The following is a 19739-nucleotide window of genomic DNA, read 5'->3' as shown; positions in this document are numbered from 1 at the left end:
GAAAACAGACAAAGGCAGGAGGAGCTAAATTGTACATCAGTACTGATTGGTTGATGCTTAGTAACGAGCTTAGGTGTTCAGCCAATGTTATGCCCAAACATAAGTTTGTGTAGGGATCAGGTTCTAGTCACATATGGGTCACAATATTCTTGTTTTGGCTTTCATAGGTCATAGTATCTTGACTCAGGGTCTAACATATAAATTGTAAACAGGTCACCATGTCCAGGCTTCCATCTTTCACAGAGTTTAAGTTTTTTATGACTTTTCACCTATTATTGCATATAGAGAATAGGTTCCAGGACAAAACCTTTGGGTATAGTTAGGGGATTTGTGGATGAAGATCCAGTAAAAGAGAATGACAAAGAATAGTCAAGAGAGATAGGAAAAAAAAGGTATCAGTGTTACAAAAACCTAGAGGAATGAATGTATAAAAGTGGTAGTCTTCAACATCAGTTTATGAGAAGTTAAGAAAATTTATGACTGAGAAGAGGCCACAGAATATGGCACTTGAGAGATGTATAACTAATTCTGGAGAGAATGATTCAGTCTGAGTGGGGGGCAGAAGTCAACACACTGGGTTGAGTACTAAGAGGAGCTGGAAACAATATGTAGACAGCTCTTTTGAGGAGTTTGGCTGCAAAGAGGATGAAAGAAAAATTACTTAGGACAATACTATGGCTGAAAGAGAGTTTTTAAAGAATAGATAAGACCTGAACATGTTTTCAGACAGTATATGGGAAAAGAGTGAAGATTGAGACAGGATCATGGTAGGAACAATCTTCCAGAACAGATGGGAGGGGATAAGGAACAACGTACTTGTAGTAGCGTGTGGGCCTTCTTGAAGGAAAGGATCACCTCTTTTTCAGAGACCAGAGTAAAGGAATAAAGGAAAAAGGCTACAAACAAAAAGTGGGATAGTCTCCTGTCACAGAACAAAGGGGAGAAAGCATCCTTTCTGATGACAGGCCTTCTTATTGACTGGCCAAACTATAGGGGTTCTGATATGGAATAGAGCTGGAGGAGGTTGGGTGAGGAGGGAGAATGGGGGTTGATTTCAAGAGGAAAAATGTAAAATCTTACACTTGGTCTCACAAAATCACCTTATAAAGAGAAGATGAGGGAGGATGAGGGTGTATAGAAAACAGCCTGAAAATGAATCAACAATGTTGTGGCCAAAAAAGCTAAGGTGGTCATGGGCTCCATGAAGAAAAGCATAGCTCCCAGGAACAAGGAGATGATTCAGAAGGTACTCTCCCTGGTCTGACTGCAACTGTTTTTTGTGATCAGTCTTAGTGCCACTGAGACATTAAGTTTTAAAAAGAACATTAAGAAGGTAGATAGTGTGCTAAGGAAGGTAAGCAGTACGTAAAGGGTTTAAAGTTCCTTTTGAATCATGAGAATCTGTTGAAGAAACTGGGGATATTTAACCTGGAGAAGAGAAGACTTGGGGGAAGGTGGGAGCATGGTAGGCTTCTTCAAAAATCAGATTGAGAGCAACCACTCACCTAAGCTCTTAAGATAAACTCCTTCAGATGCCTCTAAAAAGAGAATCTGAACAAATTTTAGAGTGGTAGAATCCAATAGGAGACAGAGTGTGGCATATTTCCAACCCAGGACAGACTGGAAGGTCGACAGGAAGGATCTGTTGCACAGAGCTAAAGGAACGCACAGTGCACAGGTTTGGCACAGATTCCACCATAGCAAAGCTGAGCAGGAAGCCCTGGGCAGTCTGAAGCAGCAGCCACACTGTGGAATCTCAAATCTATCATCCCAGGATGGGAGTGAGAGAGAACTACAGAACCCCAGGTAACTGCAGCAGTCACTCCTGAGACTATCAGCTCACAAATTAAATGTCTGTAAGTCACCTACTTGAACTTTCGGAAGCCAAGATGGAGGAGTGATCAGTAAATGCTCTACCCGTCCCCTTGGTGACCTTGAAAACCCAGAGAATATTTCCCTAGGAAAAATCCTGGAACAGTAGGATCAGCCAAAGTGGTAAATAGTCTCAGCCCATGAAACTGGGAAAATTGCAAAAGTGGGGGAGGGGTTCCCTGGTCCTGTGGCTGAAGGGGACCAGTGCAGGCCTGGAGCTGTCCCAGATAGCCCCACCTCAGCAAACCAAGAGGAGATCCTGAACCCCAGGGGGGTGGAGCCTGCAATTGTCAACACCAGGACCCCAGGCATGCCTCAGTACAGCCAGGGGAGTAGGGAAGGCACTAGTGTAAATGGGGTTCACCAACCACTGAGCCTCCCTCTGCTCAGGAGGAGACCTCCTGTAGCCAGACCACCCCTCCCCCACACTTAACGCAGCTAGCTCCAGAGTAACTGCGGGAAACTCAGAAACTGACTTCACCTGGCCTCTGCTTTGGCACATCAACCAGCTCAGCACCAGGTAAGCTTTCTAGTTTCTATCTAGTTTCTTTCTGAGGCCACAATACAAGCACTAAGCACAGGAATGGTGGGACAGAGATCACTGTGCCCCAGAAGCAGAGATTCACTTTAAAAGCCAGGAAAAGGGCAATCGTCATGAGCAAGAAGCAAACCAGAAATAGAATAGAATCTTTCTTTGGGGAAAAGGACCAAAATATGAATATCAAAGAGGGCAACATTTAGACTGTAATCCCCCCTGAAACTTCAGAAGGGAATATGAACTTATCTCAAGCCCAAAGAACATTCCTGGAAGAGCTCAAGAAGGATTTTAAAAGTCAAATTAGGTAAGTAGAAGAAAAATTGGTCAAAGATTTTAAAAATATGAAAAAAATCATAGAAGAGTTTAAAAAGAAAATTAGACTAATGGAAAAGGAAGCACAAAACCTAACTGGGGAAATTGAATAAATGGAAAAGGAAGTACAAAAGCAAACTGGAGAAAACAACTCCTCAAAAGGAAACATTGGACAGATAGAAAAGGAGATCCAAAAGTTAACTGAAGAAAACAATTTGATTAAAATTAGAATTGGACAAGTAGAAGCTAATGACTGTATGAGACATCAAGAAATAGTCAAACAGAATCTAAAAAATGAAAAGATAGAAGAAAATGTAAAATATCTAATTGGAAAAATAACTGACCTGGAAAATAGATCTAGGAGAGAAAATCTAACAATTATTGATTTACCAGAAAGCCATGATGTAAAAAAGAGCCTGGACAATATCTTCCAAGACATCATCAAGGAAAACTGCCCAGAAGTCCTAGATCCAGAGGGCAAAATAGTCATTGAAAGAATCCACCATTCACCTCCCAAAAGAGATCCCAAAATAAAACACCAAGGAATATTGTTGCCAAATTCTAGAACTATCAAGTGAAGGAGAAAATACTTCAGGCAGCCAGAATGAGACCATTCAAATATCAAGGAGCTACAGTCAGGATCACACAGGACCTTGAAGCTTCTACACTAAAAGATCGGAGGGATTGGAATATGATATTCTGTAAGGCAAAGGAGCCAAGACTACAACCAAGGATCAATTACCCTGCAAAATTGAGCGTAATATTTCAGGAAAGAAGATGGACATTCAATGAAATAAGGGATTTCCAGACCTTCCTGATGAAAAAGCCAGAGCTCAATAGAAAATTCAGTCTTCAAACACAAGTCTCAAGAGAGGCATAAAAAGGGTAAACAGCGGGGAAAAAACTTGTTATTCAATATGGGCAAACTGTTTCCATCCCTATAAGAGAAGATGATACTTGTTAATCTTGAGAACTGTATATTTATTATGATATATAAAAGAGATATACAAAGATAGAGCAAGTGGGTATAAAATAAATGTGATGATAAAAATGTGATTTAAGGGTGCAAAGGGATTGTAATGGGAGATGTGAAAAGGAGGAGTAAGAAAAAAGATAAATTACATCACAGGAAGAGGCACAAAAATATATTACGGTAGAGGGAAAGAGGGGAGGGAGATGAGCATTGTTTGAGATTTAATCTCATTTGATTTGGTTCAAGAAGAATAAACTCAGTTAAGTGTAGAAATCTAACTAGCTATAAAGGCGGTAGGAGGGGAAAGGGGAAAGAAAAAGGAGGGGACGCTAAAAAGGAGGAAACAAGTAGTAAGGGAAAGGGGGTGGGATTGGGGCTGAAAGAAGGGAGGGAAGTCTAAGGGAGGTGGTGGTCAAAAATTAAAACTATTGTGGAGGGGAAGGGAGAAAGGAAAACTAAAAGCATAAATGGGGGAAAGAGGATGGAGGGAAAGACACAGATAGTAATCATAACTGTGAATGTGAATGGGATGAACTCTCCCATAAAATGGAGATGGATAACAGAATTAAAATTAAATTAAAATTAATTTAAAAATTAAAAACCATAATCTAACAATATATTGTTTACAAGAAAGACATTTGAAGTAAGGGGATACAGGATAAAGGTAAAAAGCTGGAGCAGAATATATTGTGCTTCAGCTGATGTAATAAAAGCAGGGGTGGCAATCCTAATTTCAGACAAAGCAAAAGCAGAAATAGATCTAATAAAAAGAGATAAGGAAGGAAACTATATCCTGCTAAAAGGCACCATAGATTACAAAGCAATATATGCTCCAAGTGGTATAGCATCCACATTCTTAGAAGAAAAGTTAAGGGAGTTACAGGAAGAAATAGCAAAACTATACTAGTGGGGAACCTCAACCTCCCCCTCTCTGAACTTGATAAATCTGACCTCAAAATACAGAAGAAAGAAGTTAAGGAGGTGAATAAAACTGGATGAAGTAGACATGATAGATTTCTGAAGAAAATTGAATAAGGATAGAAAGGAATATACCTTTTTCTCAGTGGTACATGACACATATACAAAAATTGACCATGTACTAGGGCATAAAAATCTCACAATACAGTGCAAAAAGGCAGAAATAGTCAATGCATCTTTCTCAGATCATAATACAGTAAAAATCACATGTAATAAAAGGCCATGGAAAGATAAATAAAAAAAATAATTGGAAACTAAATAATCCTAAAGAATGAGTGGGTTAAACAACAAATCATAAAAACAATCAACTTCATTCATGAGAATGACAATAATGAGACAACCTACAAACTCTTATGGGATGCTGCAAAAGCAGTTTTTAGGGCAAGTTTTATATCTTTAAATGCCTATATGAATAAAATAGAGAAAGGAGAGATCAATGACTTGGTTATGCAGCTGAAAAAGCTAGAAAAAGAACAAATTAAAAGTCCTCAAGTAAATACCAAATTAGATATACTGAAAACCAAAGGAGAGATTAATAAAATTGAAATTAAGAAAAATATTGAACTAATAAAACAAAGAGTTGTTTTATGAAAAAAATAAAATTGATAAACCTTTGGTCAATTTGATTTAAAAAAAAGAAAGAAGAAAATCAAATTACAAATATCAAAAATGAAAAAGGTGAACTCACCTAAAATTAGGAGGAAATTAAAACAATAATTAGAAATCACTTTGCCCAACTGTATGCCCATAAATTTGACAATCTAAATGAGATGAATGAATATTTTAAAAAAATATAAATTGCCCAGATAAACAGAAGAGGAAGTTGAATATTTAAATAACCCCATCTCAGAAAAATAAATTGAACAAGCCATCAACGAACTCCCTAGGAAGAAATCTCCAGGGCCAGATGGATTTACAAGTGAATTCTATCAAACATTTAAAGAACAGTTAATTCCGATACTATACAAACTATTTGGAAAAATTGGTGGAGTCTTACCAAACTTTTTTTGTGATACAAATATGGTTCTGATACCTAAACCAGAAAGAGCCAAAACACAAGAAAATTATAGAACAATTTCTCTAATGAATACAGGTGCAAAAATTTTATTTTTTTAAATTTTTTAAAATTTATTATTTTTAACAGTTCATATCTCATAGCACAATTCCAACTTTTTGTCAGGTGATATTTCTTTTAAAGCATTTACAGTATGGACCACAGATGGATTTTTTTTAACATTAACCAGCTGAGACACAAATAACTATGTATGCTAACTTTGTAAGCACTTGACCTATTTGTCCCCACACTATTACTAAGAATTAAAGGACTCTAACTTGTTGTTGGTCTAAAGTCCTAAGCCTAACAGCTTAATTTTAGACTTGACCTTGGATGTTCCCCCACCAACAATCTATAATTTGATAGATCTTCTATTAAGCTTACAAACCTTTGACTATAGGAAATTGCCACTAAGAGTAGGGACATTGCAGGGAAACAATATCTACCCAACTTCATGTCAGTTCCAGGCAGGAGTAGATTGTCCACTTGCATTCAGTGAGGATTAGAGTCTGTCAGGTGTCAGTGGAGAAATTGAGTCAGGAGAATCCTACCTCAGCCCAGGCTGAACAGCCGCCCTTCCACCCTTCCCATGAGATCACCTTTTTCAGTTCATACTGGCATTTCACAGGCTTACTGCTATCATGGATTGGAGGCTCAGACCACCTTTGTTGCTATCCATACCTAGAGTTAGACTCAGAAGAACAGTCACTTAATAGTCACATAGCATCTAATAGCAAGTTCTAATAACAAGGTTTCAGATATGACTATAGTTTCACAGTGGCTAAGGAACATCTTTTGAGGCATGTCTTAAGTGGCTTACATCCCTTTCTATACCTGTTCTAGTTCCTGCTTAAATAACAATCATAAAATCAAATTTACTATTAAAACCTTAACTTTTCCATCAATGCCAAATTTTACCTGAAGTTACCTGCCTCTAGGAGACTTGGACTAGAATTCATTTTCCCAAATTAAAGGTGTCTCTGATTTAGTCTCAATAATTAATTCAGTCAATTGTTTTAGTGCTAATTGCTTTTACATCACTTTGTAACATGTCCAATTTTTCTCCCCATCCTTTCCCTTCCCCCACCCCATAATACCTTGCATTTGGATTACCCCTCCCCTCAACGAGCCCTCCCTTCTATCACACCTCACCCTTCCCTTATCCCCATCTTCTCTCTTTTTGTAGGGCAAGATAAATTTCTATGCCCCATTATCTGTTTTTCTTATTTCCCAGCTATATGCAATAATAATTTTCAACATTCATTTCTAATACTTTGAATTCCACCTTTCCCTCCCTCCCTCCCCACTGAGAAGGCAAGGAATTCAATACAGGCTATATATGTGTCGTTTTGCAAAAGACTTCCATAATGGTCATGTTGTGTAATACTAACTATATTGTCCACTATCCTACTCTGTCTCCCCCTTATTTTTTATTCCCTCATTTGACCTTGTCCCTTCCCAAAAGTATTTTATTTCTAGTTACTCCCTTCTCCCTTTTGCCCTCCCTTCTATCATTCTCCTCAACCCACCTGTCGCATCCTTCCCTACTTTTCTGTAGTATAAGATAGATTTTCATACCAAATTTAGTGAGCATGTTATTCTCTCCTTAAGCCAAATGTGGAGAAAGTAGCTTCACTTTTCCCCTCTCCCCTTCTCCCTTTTCTCCTCCATTGAACAAGATTTTTCTTTATCTCTTTTATGAGTTATAGCCTGCCCCATTCTATTCCTCCCTTTCTCTTCCCAGTATTTTCCTCCCTCACCCCTTAGTTTTTATTTTATATATTTTTTGTGGATATTATCTCTTCTGACTCAACACAGCCTGTACTCTCTGTCTATATGTGTATGTGTGTGTGTATGTACACTCCTCCACCTACCCAAATACTGAGAGAAATCTCAAAAGTTATACATATTTTCTTTCCATGTAGGAATGTAAACAGTTCAGCTTTAGAAAATCTTTTATGTTTTCTCTTTCCTGTTTACCTTTTCAAGCTTCTCTTGATTCTTATGTTTGAAAGTCAAATTTTCTCTTCAGTTCTGGTCTTTTCATCAAGAATGCTTGAATGTCATTGGATGACCATTTATTCCCTTGAAGTATTATACTTAGTTTTGCTGGGTAGGTGATTCTTGGTTTTAATCCCAGTTCCTTTGAATTCTGAAATATCCAGTTCCAAGCCCTTCAATCTCTTAATGTTGAAGCTGCCAGATTCTGTGTTATCCTGATTGTATTTCCACAATATTCGAATTGTTTATTTATAACTGCTTACAATATTTTCTCCTTGACCTATGAACTCTGAAATTTGGCCACAATATTCCTAGGAGTTTTTCTTTTTGGGTCTCTTTCAGGAGGTGATTGGTGGATTCTTTCAATATTTATTTTGCCCTCTGGCTCTAGAATATCAGAACAGTTTTCCTTGATAATTTCATAGAAGATAATGTCTAGGGTCTTTTTTTTGATCATGGCTTTCAGGTAGTCCCATAATTTTTAAATTGTCTCTCCTGGATCTATTTTCCAGGTCAGTTGTTTTTCCAATGAGATGTTTCACATTGTCTTCTATTTTTTCAAACTTTTGGTTTTGTTTTCTAACTGCGTGGTTTATCTCATAGTCATTCATTTCCCTGAACTCAATTTGCTCTTTCAGAGAACTGTTTTGTTCAGTGAGCTTTTGAACCTTGTCCTCTATTTGGCTGGTTCTGCTTTTTAATGCCTCCTCCTCACTGGCTTTTTGGACCTCTTTTTGCAATTGAGTTAGCCTCTTTTTAAAGGTGTTATTTTCTTCATCATTTTTTTGGTTCTCCTTTAGCAAGCTGCAAACTCGCTTTTCAAGCTCTTCTATTGCCTGAGTCCAGTTTAAGTTCACTTTGGAGGCCCTGGAGGCAGGGGTCTTAACTTCCTGTGACAGAAAGCCTTGTTCTTCCTCATCTGAAAGGATGGGAGGAGACACCTGTTCACCAAGAAAGTAACGTTCTATGGTCTTATTTTTTTTCCCCCTTTTATTGGCATTTTCCCAGCCAGTTACTTGACTTCTGAATCCTTTGTCAAGAGATTTAACTCAGCTGCTGGGTTCCCCTGGGCTTTGGGTGGGGGCAGGGCCATCACTCAGTGCTGGGGTTTAGATAAGCTGCTCCCTACAGCCAGAGGCTTTAAGCTGAGTTGCCTGAACAATGGATCCAGGTTGCTTTCTGGCCACCATAGCTGCTTCCATGGCCTCTGCCATCACCTGGGGCTATTGCTGGAGAAACTTCATCATTCCCTCTCACCTAGCTGGGAATGCCCTCCCCCACTGACCTTTGGAGCTTTCTTTGTTGCTTGTGGGTTGAGGTATCTGGGATCTTCCCTGCTGGGAACTCTGCCAAGAGGTCTGTTCAGATCCTGTTCCTCTCAGTGCCACATGACCAGGGCTGTGCTCTGCTCTGCTCAGCATCCCGTGAGATAGACTTTTCCTGTTGACCTTCTGGGTTACCTTTGGCTGGAAACCTCTTTCACTCTGTTGTTCTGTGGCTTCTTCTGCTCTGGACATTGTTGAGAGTCATTTTTACAGGTATTTTGCGGGCTGTGGGGGAAGTCCTAGAGTATATGCATCTTTCTACTCTACCATCTTGGCTCTGCCCCCTCCAAAAATTTTAAATACAATATCAGCAAAAAGAATACTGCAACTTATCACAAAAACAATACATTATGATTAGGTAGGATTAATACCAGGAATTCAAGGCTGGTTCAATATTAGGAAAACTATCAGCATTATTGATCATATCAACAACTAAACTAACAGAAACCTAACGATTATCTCAATAGATGCAGAAAGTGCTTTTGACAAAATACAACACCCATTCCTATTGAAAACACTGGAGATCATGGGAATAAATGGGATTTTCCATAAATAATAAGCAGTATCTACCTAAAACCTTCAGCAAACATTATATGCAATGGGGTAAGCTAGGTGCATTTCCAATAAGATCAGGGGTGAAACAAGGATGTCCTTTATCACTGCTTTTATTCAATATGGTACTAGAAATGTTTGCTTTAGCAGTAAGAGAAGAAAAAGAAATTGTGGGAATTAGAATAGGCAAAGAAAACTATCACTCTATGCAGATGATATGATGATATACTTAGAGAATCCCAGAGAATTACTTGAAATAATAAACTTTGGCAAAGCTACAGGTTACAAAATAAGCCCAGACAAGTCATCTGAATTTCTATATATTACTAACAAAGCCCAATTGCAAGAGATAGAATGAGAAATCTCATTTAAAACTATGGAGGACACTATAAAAGATCTGGGAGTCTGTCTACCAAAACAAACCCAGGGACTACATGAACACAATTAAAAAACACTTTTCACACAAATAAAGTCAGATCTAAGTAAGTGGAAAAACATCAGTTGCTGAGCTAATATAATAAAAATGACAATTCTACCTAAATTAATTTACCTATTCAGTGCCATACCAATCAAACTACCAGATAATTATTTTCTAGAACAAGAAAAAAATATCAAAATTCATCTGGAAGAACAGAAGGTCCAGAATATCAAGGGAGCTAATGAAAAGAAATGCTAGGGAGGGTGGCCTAGCCCTACCAGATCTCAAGGTGTATTATAAAGCAGCAGTCACCAAAACTAAGAAATAGAGTGGCAGGCCAGTGGAATAGGTTGGATATCAAGACACAATAGTCAATGAATATAGCAATCTACTGTTTGATAAACCCTTCTGGGATGCGAACTCATTGTTTGACAAAAATTGCTGGGAAAATTGGATAACAGTGGCAGAAACTGGGCATAGACCAATGCCTGACACGCAAGATTAAAGTCCAAATGAATACATGATCTAGATATAACGACTGATACTATAAACAAATTAGAGGAGCAAGAAATAGTGTATTTGTCAGATTTATGGTGAATGGAGAGATCTATGACCAAACAAGAGTTAGAGAACATTATGAAATGCAAAATGGATAATTTTGATTAAATTAAATTGAAGAGTTTTTGTACAAACAAATCCAATGCAACCAAGATTAAGAGGGAAGCAGAAAACTAGGAAAATTTTTGCAACTAGTGTCTGTGATAAAGGCCTCATTTCTAAAATATATAGAGAACTGAGTTAAATTTATAATAATACAAGTCATTCTCCAGTTGATAAATGTTCAAAGGATATGAACAGGCAATTTTCAGAGGAAGAATTTAAAGCTATCTCTACTCATCTGAAAAAATGCTCTAAATCACTATTGATCAGAGAGATGCAAATCCAAACAACTCTGAGGTACCACATCACACCTATCAGACTGGCTAACATGACAAAACAGGAAGACGATAATTGTTGGAGAATATGTAGGACAGTTGGAACAGTAAGTCATTAAGTTGGAGCTGTGAGCTTATCTGACCATTCTGGAGAGCAATTTGGAACTATTCCCAAAGGGCTACAAAAATGTGCATACCCTTTGACCCAGCAATATTGCTTCTAGGACTGTATACCAAAGAGATCATGGAAATGGGAAATGGGAAAGGATCCCACATGTAAAAAAATATGGCAGCTCTCTTTGTGGTGGTCAAAAATTGAAAATCAAGGGGATGCCCATCAACTTGGAAATGGCTGAGCAAGCTGTGGTATATGAATGCAATGGAATACTATTGTGCTATAAGAAATGATGAACAGGAAGATTTCAGAGATACCTGGAAGAACTTATATGAACTGATGCTGAGTGAAAGGAGCAAAACCAGGAGAATTTTGTACACAAGAACAACCACAGTGTGTGTGGAATTTTTCTGGTAGACTTAGTTCTTCACAGCAATGTAAGGACCTAAAAAATTCCCAATGGACTCTTGAGCAAAATGCCTTTCACATCCAGAGAACTATGGAATTAGATTGCAGAATGAAGGAGACTATTTTCTCTTGTGTTATATTTTGCTTTGTTTCATGATTTCTCCCATTCATTTTAATTCTTTTATGCAACATGATCTAAGGTGAAAATGGATTTAATACGAATGTATATGTAGAACCTATATAAGATTGTACAGCATCTCAGGGAGGGAGTGGCAAGTGAGGGGATGAAGAGGGGGAGGGAGTGGAAAAATCTAAGATATGTGGAAGTGATTGTAGAAAACAAAAAAATAAAATAATCTGAAGATTTATCATATATCAGAGTAGTTAGAATTTTTTTTTTTTGGTTCCAGAGGGCTGAAGTAAAAGCAAAAGTTTTGGGTAGGCAAAATTAGGTTTGATATCAGGAAAAACTTCCTAAAAACTTGATTTCATCGAAAAGTGAAATGGCTGTCTTAGTAGGAGAGAATTTTCTGTCACTGGAGGCTTTTCTTCAAGCAGAATCTGGATGACCACTTGTTAATTTTATGTATATGCATGGGAGGGGAACACAGCTCACAATTTTAGAATATAGGTCAGACAAAAGATTCTTTATGATTATTAGAAGCAATGATAGTGAAAAACACCATTAGGCTCACAGAGACATTCATGTGGGGCAAGTGTGCTTATTAGGAGGGAATGAAGAGTAGATTATATTACAAACTTTTCAGCTAATCTCGAGAAGGGACAGGGCAACTTTTTTCTTTCAAGGACAAACAAGATCTTCCTGTCCTTTACCCCAGGAACAGAGAATAGGACAACTTTGTTTTTCTCTGTGGTTGGTCTTATGAGTAGACTGGTAGAAGTAAACTTAGAAGCTTAAATATCTATAGGATTGCTCAGTTCTACTGAAATGAAAGCTAGTTTTGAGATAGAGTCACTCATGTTCATGGGAGGAGAATATGGGGTCCTCCCTTTGAACCTCCACCCCCAGTTGCTCTTCAGTTTGAGTAGCTTCACTCAGTGATAGCCATCTTCTGTAAATAGAATTTGTACTTGGGTTCCTCCGAGCAGAAGATAAGTAGCTGGATAGTGTGAGAGCTTTGGTGATACATGTGGAACCCTATAGGTCGAGGGAAAAGACTAAATGAACAATAAATATTGAGATTAACTCTAAGATGATACTGTAAATTCGGGATGAAATACTTATTAAGGAGAACAATCTAAAGAACAGAGCCCAGGCTATATCTTTTGTAGCTGTGAAGTGTAGAGGACTACATGGTCCAAGATGGTGTGGAATTTAGTCTCTATAAATCCAAACTGATCAATGAAGGTGTGTACTGGGCACAGATTCTGCCCTGGATAATCAAAGAGATGAGAAGGTCCAGAGTTGCTGTTATTGGTGGAGAACCTTTGGAGTAAGTCTCAGGCTGGAGCATCAGAGGAGAGTTAAAAGTAATGTGGGATTGGCAGCCTAGTATATTTGTTTTTGGAGGTCTTTTTCTTTATCATAAAGGGTACTATGGGATACAGAAGGAGGTAAAATTGGCTAGTTCAAAGGATGGGTAAGTTCTTTTGCAGTTTGATTTACATATGATGGCCCTGTCAATGTTGATGGTAAGCTAGATCTGGAATGAACCTTTCCAGAAGGTTATAAGGGCATTTTTCAATGAACAGTCCTCTTTGTAGATCCAGTCTCCTTGTTGGAGTTTATAATAGGAGATATCAGGTAGTCAGGGTATAACTTTTGATATTTGTTGGTAAACAAGACATTTCTTTAGTTCCTTATAGCAATTCAGCATGGCTTAATCTCTAAATTGCAATTTGTTTAGTAGAGGGACTAGAGGTCTGACTGGCATTTGCATAAGACATCAGGAGTATCTCATGTATAGGGTATGTTTTCTGTTTACAGTGTTCTTAATGTGCATGAAAATGATGATCATTAGGTCACTGAAGTCCAGTATCTTAGCTATGGTATTCTTAAGAAGTCCATTTTGCCATTCTATTGCCTGTGCAGAGCCAGAGTAGGCAATGAAAATTATATTGAATCTGAAAAGCCTTGCAAAGTTTTCTTACAAACTAGCCTGTAAATTGGATTACTTATGATAGGGCTTGTATCAAATCTAGGAATAAATTCCTTTAAAAGTCTTTTAATAACTTGTTTTCTTGAAAGGAAAAGCTTCAATTCATCCTGAATACAAGCAAATGCTTACAAGTGTATTAAAAAAGAGCATTTTGGCATTTGAGTAAAATCATTTTTTATGTCTCCAAAAGGTCCTCATGGTGGGAAAGTATCTACTTGTTTCATCTTTTTAGATTTTCCAATATGACTGACATATTGAGTAGTGCTGTTGGGGTACAGAAAGAAATTTGAAGCAACCAGTTTCCTTTAACTGTTTCAGACATAGTTGTCCTTCATTGGTTTGAGAATTTTACCATAAGAGAGTAAGGACAAATGTTTAAAAAGTTTGGTACTGTTTTATCAGATCTAGGTCTAAACATTACGGATCTGCCAAAGGTGTGTAAGGAGAAGCATCTTAACTCTGACCCTTGTTATAGGTCAGAGATCTTTCTGGAACAAGAGTTCATGAATTATAATTTTGCATTATTCAGTAGTTATAGTAGCCAAGTCCATGATGTAATGAATGGGAACTTTATCTATTGAAAAGTGAGAAGCTGAGAATGAGAGAAATGAGTCAGGGATCCAGGCTTCACAGTACTATCCCTCCATAAATCCATAGCTACATGGAAGTGATTTAATATATGAGGTGCTGGTAGATTGTTGATATGTCAGCATCATTTTTTTTTAAACCAGGAGTAAGAGATCACAGATAATAAAAAAAATTAACTTGCAAATCCCCATATTTCACCTCACACACTAACACTTCTGATAACTCAATGACAACAAAATACTGGAGCTGTTTTACTTTCTAGAACAACACATAATAACAGTGCATTGAAAACATTCTATTTTTTGCACCTACTTCTGTATTAGGCTATTTAAAAACAATCTTAACTGCTTTCCTTTCACACTATTAGCTGCAGTTTGTCGTCACATGTTATGTAAAAGATTTCAATCTTCATACATTTCAAAGCAAATGATAAGGGTGCAAATGAACACTCTCAAGGCTATTAGGTACTATAATAGACAGAGCATTGGACCTGCAGTCAGGAAGAGCTGGATTCAAATCCTACATCAGACACTTTCTGGGGAAGTCACTTCCTTCTCCTGGCCTTCATTCCTCATCTCTATAATGGAGATAATACAGTATCCACCTCACAAGGCTGTTGTGTGGATCGAATGGAACATGCTTTGCCATCTTATAAATTCTAACTATGAAATAACATGAGAATTTACAGAGAAGTGACAAGGGCTCAATCAAGATTGAAATGGCATTTATTAAATAGTTAACTCAGAATGCCTCTAGACCACTTATTTCTATTAGGATTAGCAGAATTGGTAAGATATTTAGGACTGATTTCACAGAAGGGGGCTTTTTGAGGAGTTTTTGCCATGCCAACTTTGAAGATGATTATTACCATTATCTATTATGCTTATGAATAGATAATTTTCAAACATTTACCTCAGTCTTTTAACAATTTAAATCTATAGCTCAAAGGAATCCAAATTTTATTTATTTTATTTATTTTTTAAATTTATTTATTTTACTTTTCAACATTCATTTTCACAAACTTTTGGGTTCCAAATTTTCTCCCCATTTCTCCCCTCCCTCACCCCCAAACTCCGAGCATTCTAATTGCTTCTATCACCAATCTGCCCTCTCTTCTAACATCCCTCCCTTCCCTTATCCCCATCTTCTCTTTTGTCCTGTAGGGCAAGATAACTTTCTATACCCCATTACCTGTATTTCTATTTCCTAGTTGCAAGAACAATACTCTACAGTTGTTCCTAAAACTTTGAGTTCCAACTTCTCCCCATCCTTCCCTCCCCACCCATTCCCTTTGGGAAGGCAGGCAATTCAATATAGGCCATATCTGTGTAGTTTTGCAAATGACTTCCATAATAGTCGTGTTGTGTAAGACTAACTATAATTCCCTCCATCCTATCCTGCCCCCCTTTGCTTCTATTCTCTCTTTTTATCCTGTCCTTCCCCAAGAGTATTGACTTCAAATTGCTCCCTCCTCCCACTGCCCTCCCTTCCATCATCGCCCCCCACCCTGCTTATCCCCTTCTCCCCCACTTTCCTGTATTGTAAGATAGGTTTTCATACCCAAATGAGTGTGCATTTTATTCCTTCCTTTAGTCAAATGTGATGAGAGTAAGCTTCATGTTCTTTCTCTCACGTCCCCTCTTTTTCCCTCCACTGAAAAGTCTTTTACTTGCCTCTTTTATGGGAGATAATTTGCCCCATTCCATTTCTCCCTTTCTCCTCCCAATATATTTCTCTCTCACCTCTTAATTTCATTTTTTAAAGATATGATCTCATCCTATTCAATTTACCCTGTGCTCTCTGTCCCTGTGTATGTGTGTGTTTGTGTGTGTGTGTGTAATCCTGCCAACTACCCAGATACTGAAAAAAGTTTCAAGAGTTACAAATATTGTCTTTCCATGTAGGAATGTAAACAGTTCAACTTTAGTAAGTCCCTTATGACTTCTCTTTGCTGTTTACCTTTTCATGCTTCTCTTGATTCTTATGTTTGAAGGTCAAATTTTCTTTTCAGCTCTGGTCTTTTCATCAAGAATGCTTGAAAGTCCTCTGTTTCATTGAATCACCATTTTTCCCCTGAAGTATTATACTCAGTTTTGCTGGGTAGGTGATTCTTGGTTTTAGTCCTAGTTCCTTTGACTTCTGGAATATCCTATTCCACGCCCTTTGATCCCTTAATATAGAAGCTGCTAGATCTTGTGTTACCCTGATTGTATTCCACAATACTGGAAATGTTTCTTTCTAGCTGCTTGCAATATTTTCTCCTTGACCTGGGAACTCTGGAATTTGGCCACAATGTTCCTAGGAGTTTCTCTTTTTGGATCTCTTTCAGGCGGTGTTCTGTGGATTCCTTGAATACTTATTTTGCCCGCTGGTTCTAGAATCTCAGGGCAGTTTTCCTTGATAATTTCATGAAAGATGATGTCTAGGCTCTTTTTTGATCATGGCTTTCAGGTAGGCCCATAATTTTTAAATTGTCTCTCCTGGATCTATTCTCCAGGTCAGTTGTTTTTCCAATGAGATATTTCACATTATCTTCCATTTTTTCATTCTTTTGGTTTTGTTTTGTGATTTTTTGGTTTCTCATAAAGTCTTAGCCTCCATCTGTTCCATTCTAATTTTGAAAGAACTGTTTTCTTCAGTGAGCTTTTGAACCTCCTTTTCCATTTGGCTAATTCTGCTTTCGAAAGCATTCTTCTCCTCATTGGCTTTTTGAACCTCTTTTGCCAATTGTTAGCCTATTTTTCAAGGTGTTATTTTCTTCAACATTTTTTTGGGTCCCCTTTAACAAGGTGTTGACCTGCTTTTCATGCTTTTCTTGCATCTCTCTCATTTCTCTTCCCAGTTTTTCCTCCACCTCTCTAACTTGATTTTCAAGATCCTTTTTGAGCTCTTCCATGGCCTGAACCCATTGAATATTTATTTTGGATGTTTGGGATACAGAAGCCTTGACTTCTGTGTCTTTCCCTGGTGGTAAGCATTGTTCTTCCTCACCTGAAAGGATGTGAGGAGATATCTATTCACCAAGAAAGTAACCTTCTATGGTCTTATTTTTTTCCCCCCTTTTGGGCATTTTTCCAACCAGTAACTTGACTTTTGGGTCCTTTGTCAAGAGTAGGGTATACTCTGGGGACCTGTATGATATCAGTTCCTCCAAGGTGGCACAATCAAGCGTGTACTGGTCTGGGCGCAGGGAAGGATTTTTGTGCCCAGAATCTTAGCAGACTTTCCTCTCCACAGGCCCCTGACCTCCAGATACTCCAAGCTAGCACTGGTGGGGTGGGATTCAGGCAGTCTATAGGGGCATGAGCACCATTCAGTGTGAGACAGAGACCAGCTCCCTCAGTGCCCCCAGGGGTTTTTATGATCCAGCAATGGTCTCAGGCTCCTGTAGGGGCTGCCTTGAGAACTGCTGCTGCCTGCACAATGTGGCCTCTGTGGCGGCTACCTAAGACTGGAGCTATGGGAAGGCCCTTCTCCCTTCCCGGCCAGCTGAAAGAACCCCCGTCACTGACCTTTGGCACCTGTGGGTTGAGGGATGTGAGAACCCATTGCTGCGACTGGGGATTCTGCGACTGGGGATTCTACGACTGGAAATTCCACCCCCGAGGACTGTTCACCAGCTGTGCACCACGTGGCCAAAGCTGGGCTGGGCTCCACGCTCTGCTCTGCCTCTGGTGCAATGGACATTTTCCATGGGCCTTTCAGGTCACCCTTGGCTGGAAATCTCCACTCTGTTGTTCTCCACTTCTGCTGCTCTCTCTTTAGAGAGTCCTTCTCTACAGTTGTTTTACGGGCTGTGTGGGGAGAGCCTGTATTTTTTTGTCTTTCTACTCTGCCATCTTGGCCCCCTCCCCAGGAATCCAAATTTTAAAAGTTGTTTTTGCTAATGATATTTGTAATACAGTGATTTATTGAATTAATGTTAGGCATTATCTCTCTGTACATTACAGATGGGCAAACTGAAGTAACTTATTTTAAGATTACATAATCAACAAATTTTCTGATCCACACATTTTCCCACCACTTTTTCTCAGTGCCAGATAGTACAATAAAGTCTGATTGATCATAATTCTCCCACTTAAAATGAAACCAGAATTAATTAAATTATGCCTGAATCTATATTCCCAATTGAAATCATACTGAATACTTATGTAATAATTTCAATTATTTAGTATTAGTCTTTACAAGGCCCAGTTATTTCAAGTACTTCATATAATAAGGCCTACTATTTTCAGCTTATTCACTGTTAAAAAATTTAAAGTGGTAATCCCTTGGTTAAGATCCCAATTTACCAAGATTATCCTAATAGGGCAGCACATTAAGACCTTAATTCTTAAGACCTTAAGACCACATTCTGATTTAGTTTCAATACACATTTCAACCAAATCCCATGTGGGTTTTATGACTACTAATGGAAACATATAAAGCATCAGATTTCTGGCAAAACTTCAAGATTGAGAACTCATTGTTGTCACTAAGCTCATTCTTAAAAACACAATGTGACATTCTCAGTTCCCTACCATTTTTCTCTATCTTCAAGTCACTCAGAGAGCCTGGCACTCTCTTGTCCTTTACCCCCTACCCCTCCCATTAGGCAACCTCATATTCCCATACCCTATCTCTGAAGCCTAGGAAATTCCAACTGTATATCATGAAGAATAACCACATAAAGATTCCTATATTATTCTCTATATTCCAACCATATCCCATCAGGGTGGAGAAACTGCAGCTTCAGAGTCACATGAAGCCTTCTAGGTCCTTGAGTGAAGTCTTTTGATTAAGTCCAAGTTTTACAGAACAAATCCTTTTATTAAAGGAATTTGTTCTGTGAAGTTTGGATTCAATCAAAGGACAGCACTTGAGGACCTAGAGGGTCACATATGGCCTTGAGGCCACAAGTTCCCAATCCCTGTCCCAGATGGTCTTCACTTCAGTGATTATTTCCTTTATAATTTTAGCATGTATTGTTGTTAAAGAAAACCAATGACATTTAAAATCTTTCTTTCCCAAGTTGTATAGTTAATTTTGTTTCCACTAATTTACCTGTAACAACTAAACTGCTGAATTATTGTTTGATTCAGTATTCTTTAGAAGATTAAAGCATCTCAAGTCTTTCCCATTCTCTCAAATGGAGATAGAAACCTACACTTCTCACTCTTAGTTCCAATATATGGAGATGCTTGTGGGATATTCCCCTCAAAAATCCTTTAAGATGTTCTTAGTAATTGAAAAAGAAAAAAGAAAAGAAAAAAAGAAAAAAGTCTTTAAGAAGTCTGAAGTGTTTTATACTCCTTTTGAAGCATAGGAGTGGTGGTTCTGGGTTCTCTCAGTCCTAGCTAACAACTTATAAAAGCCTGAACTCCTCAATTAACAAGGCCTGCTATGTCATTTGCAAAGATCAGCTCAAAGCATTTTTTTAAATTAAATCATATTCTCTTTTCTGTTTACTTACTCTTCACTTTTCAGTAAATACTCCACACTTTCCAAATCAAAAGAGTTGCATTTTTCATTTCTTACCAATATTTCTTATACAGTTATTACAGTAGTAAC

The sequence above is a fragment of the Notamacropus eugenii genome, chromosome 1 (assembly GCF_028372415.1).
Source record: "Notamacropus eugenii isolate mMacEug1 chromosome 1, mMacEug1.pri_v2, whole genome shotgun sequence".
NCBI classification, from domain to species: Eukaryota; Metazoa; Chordata; class Mammalia; order Diprotodontia; family Macropodidae; genus Notamacropus; species Notamacropus eugenii.
The sequence above is the reverse complement of the archived record's forward strand: the minus strand, read 5'-3'. Positions refer to the sequence as shown.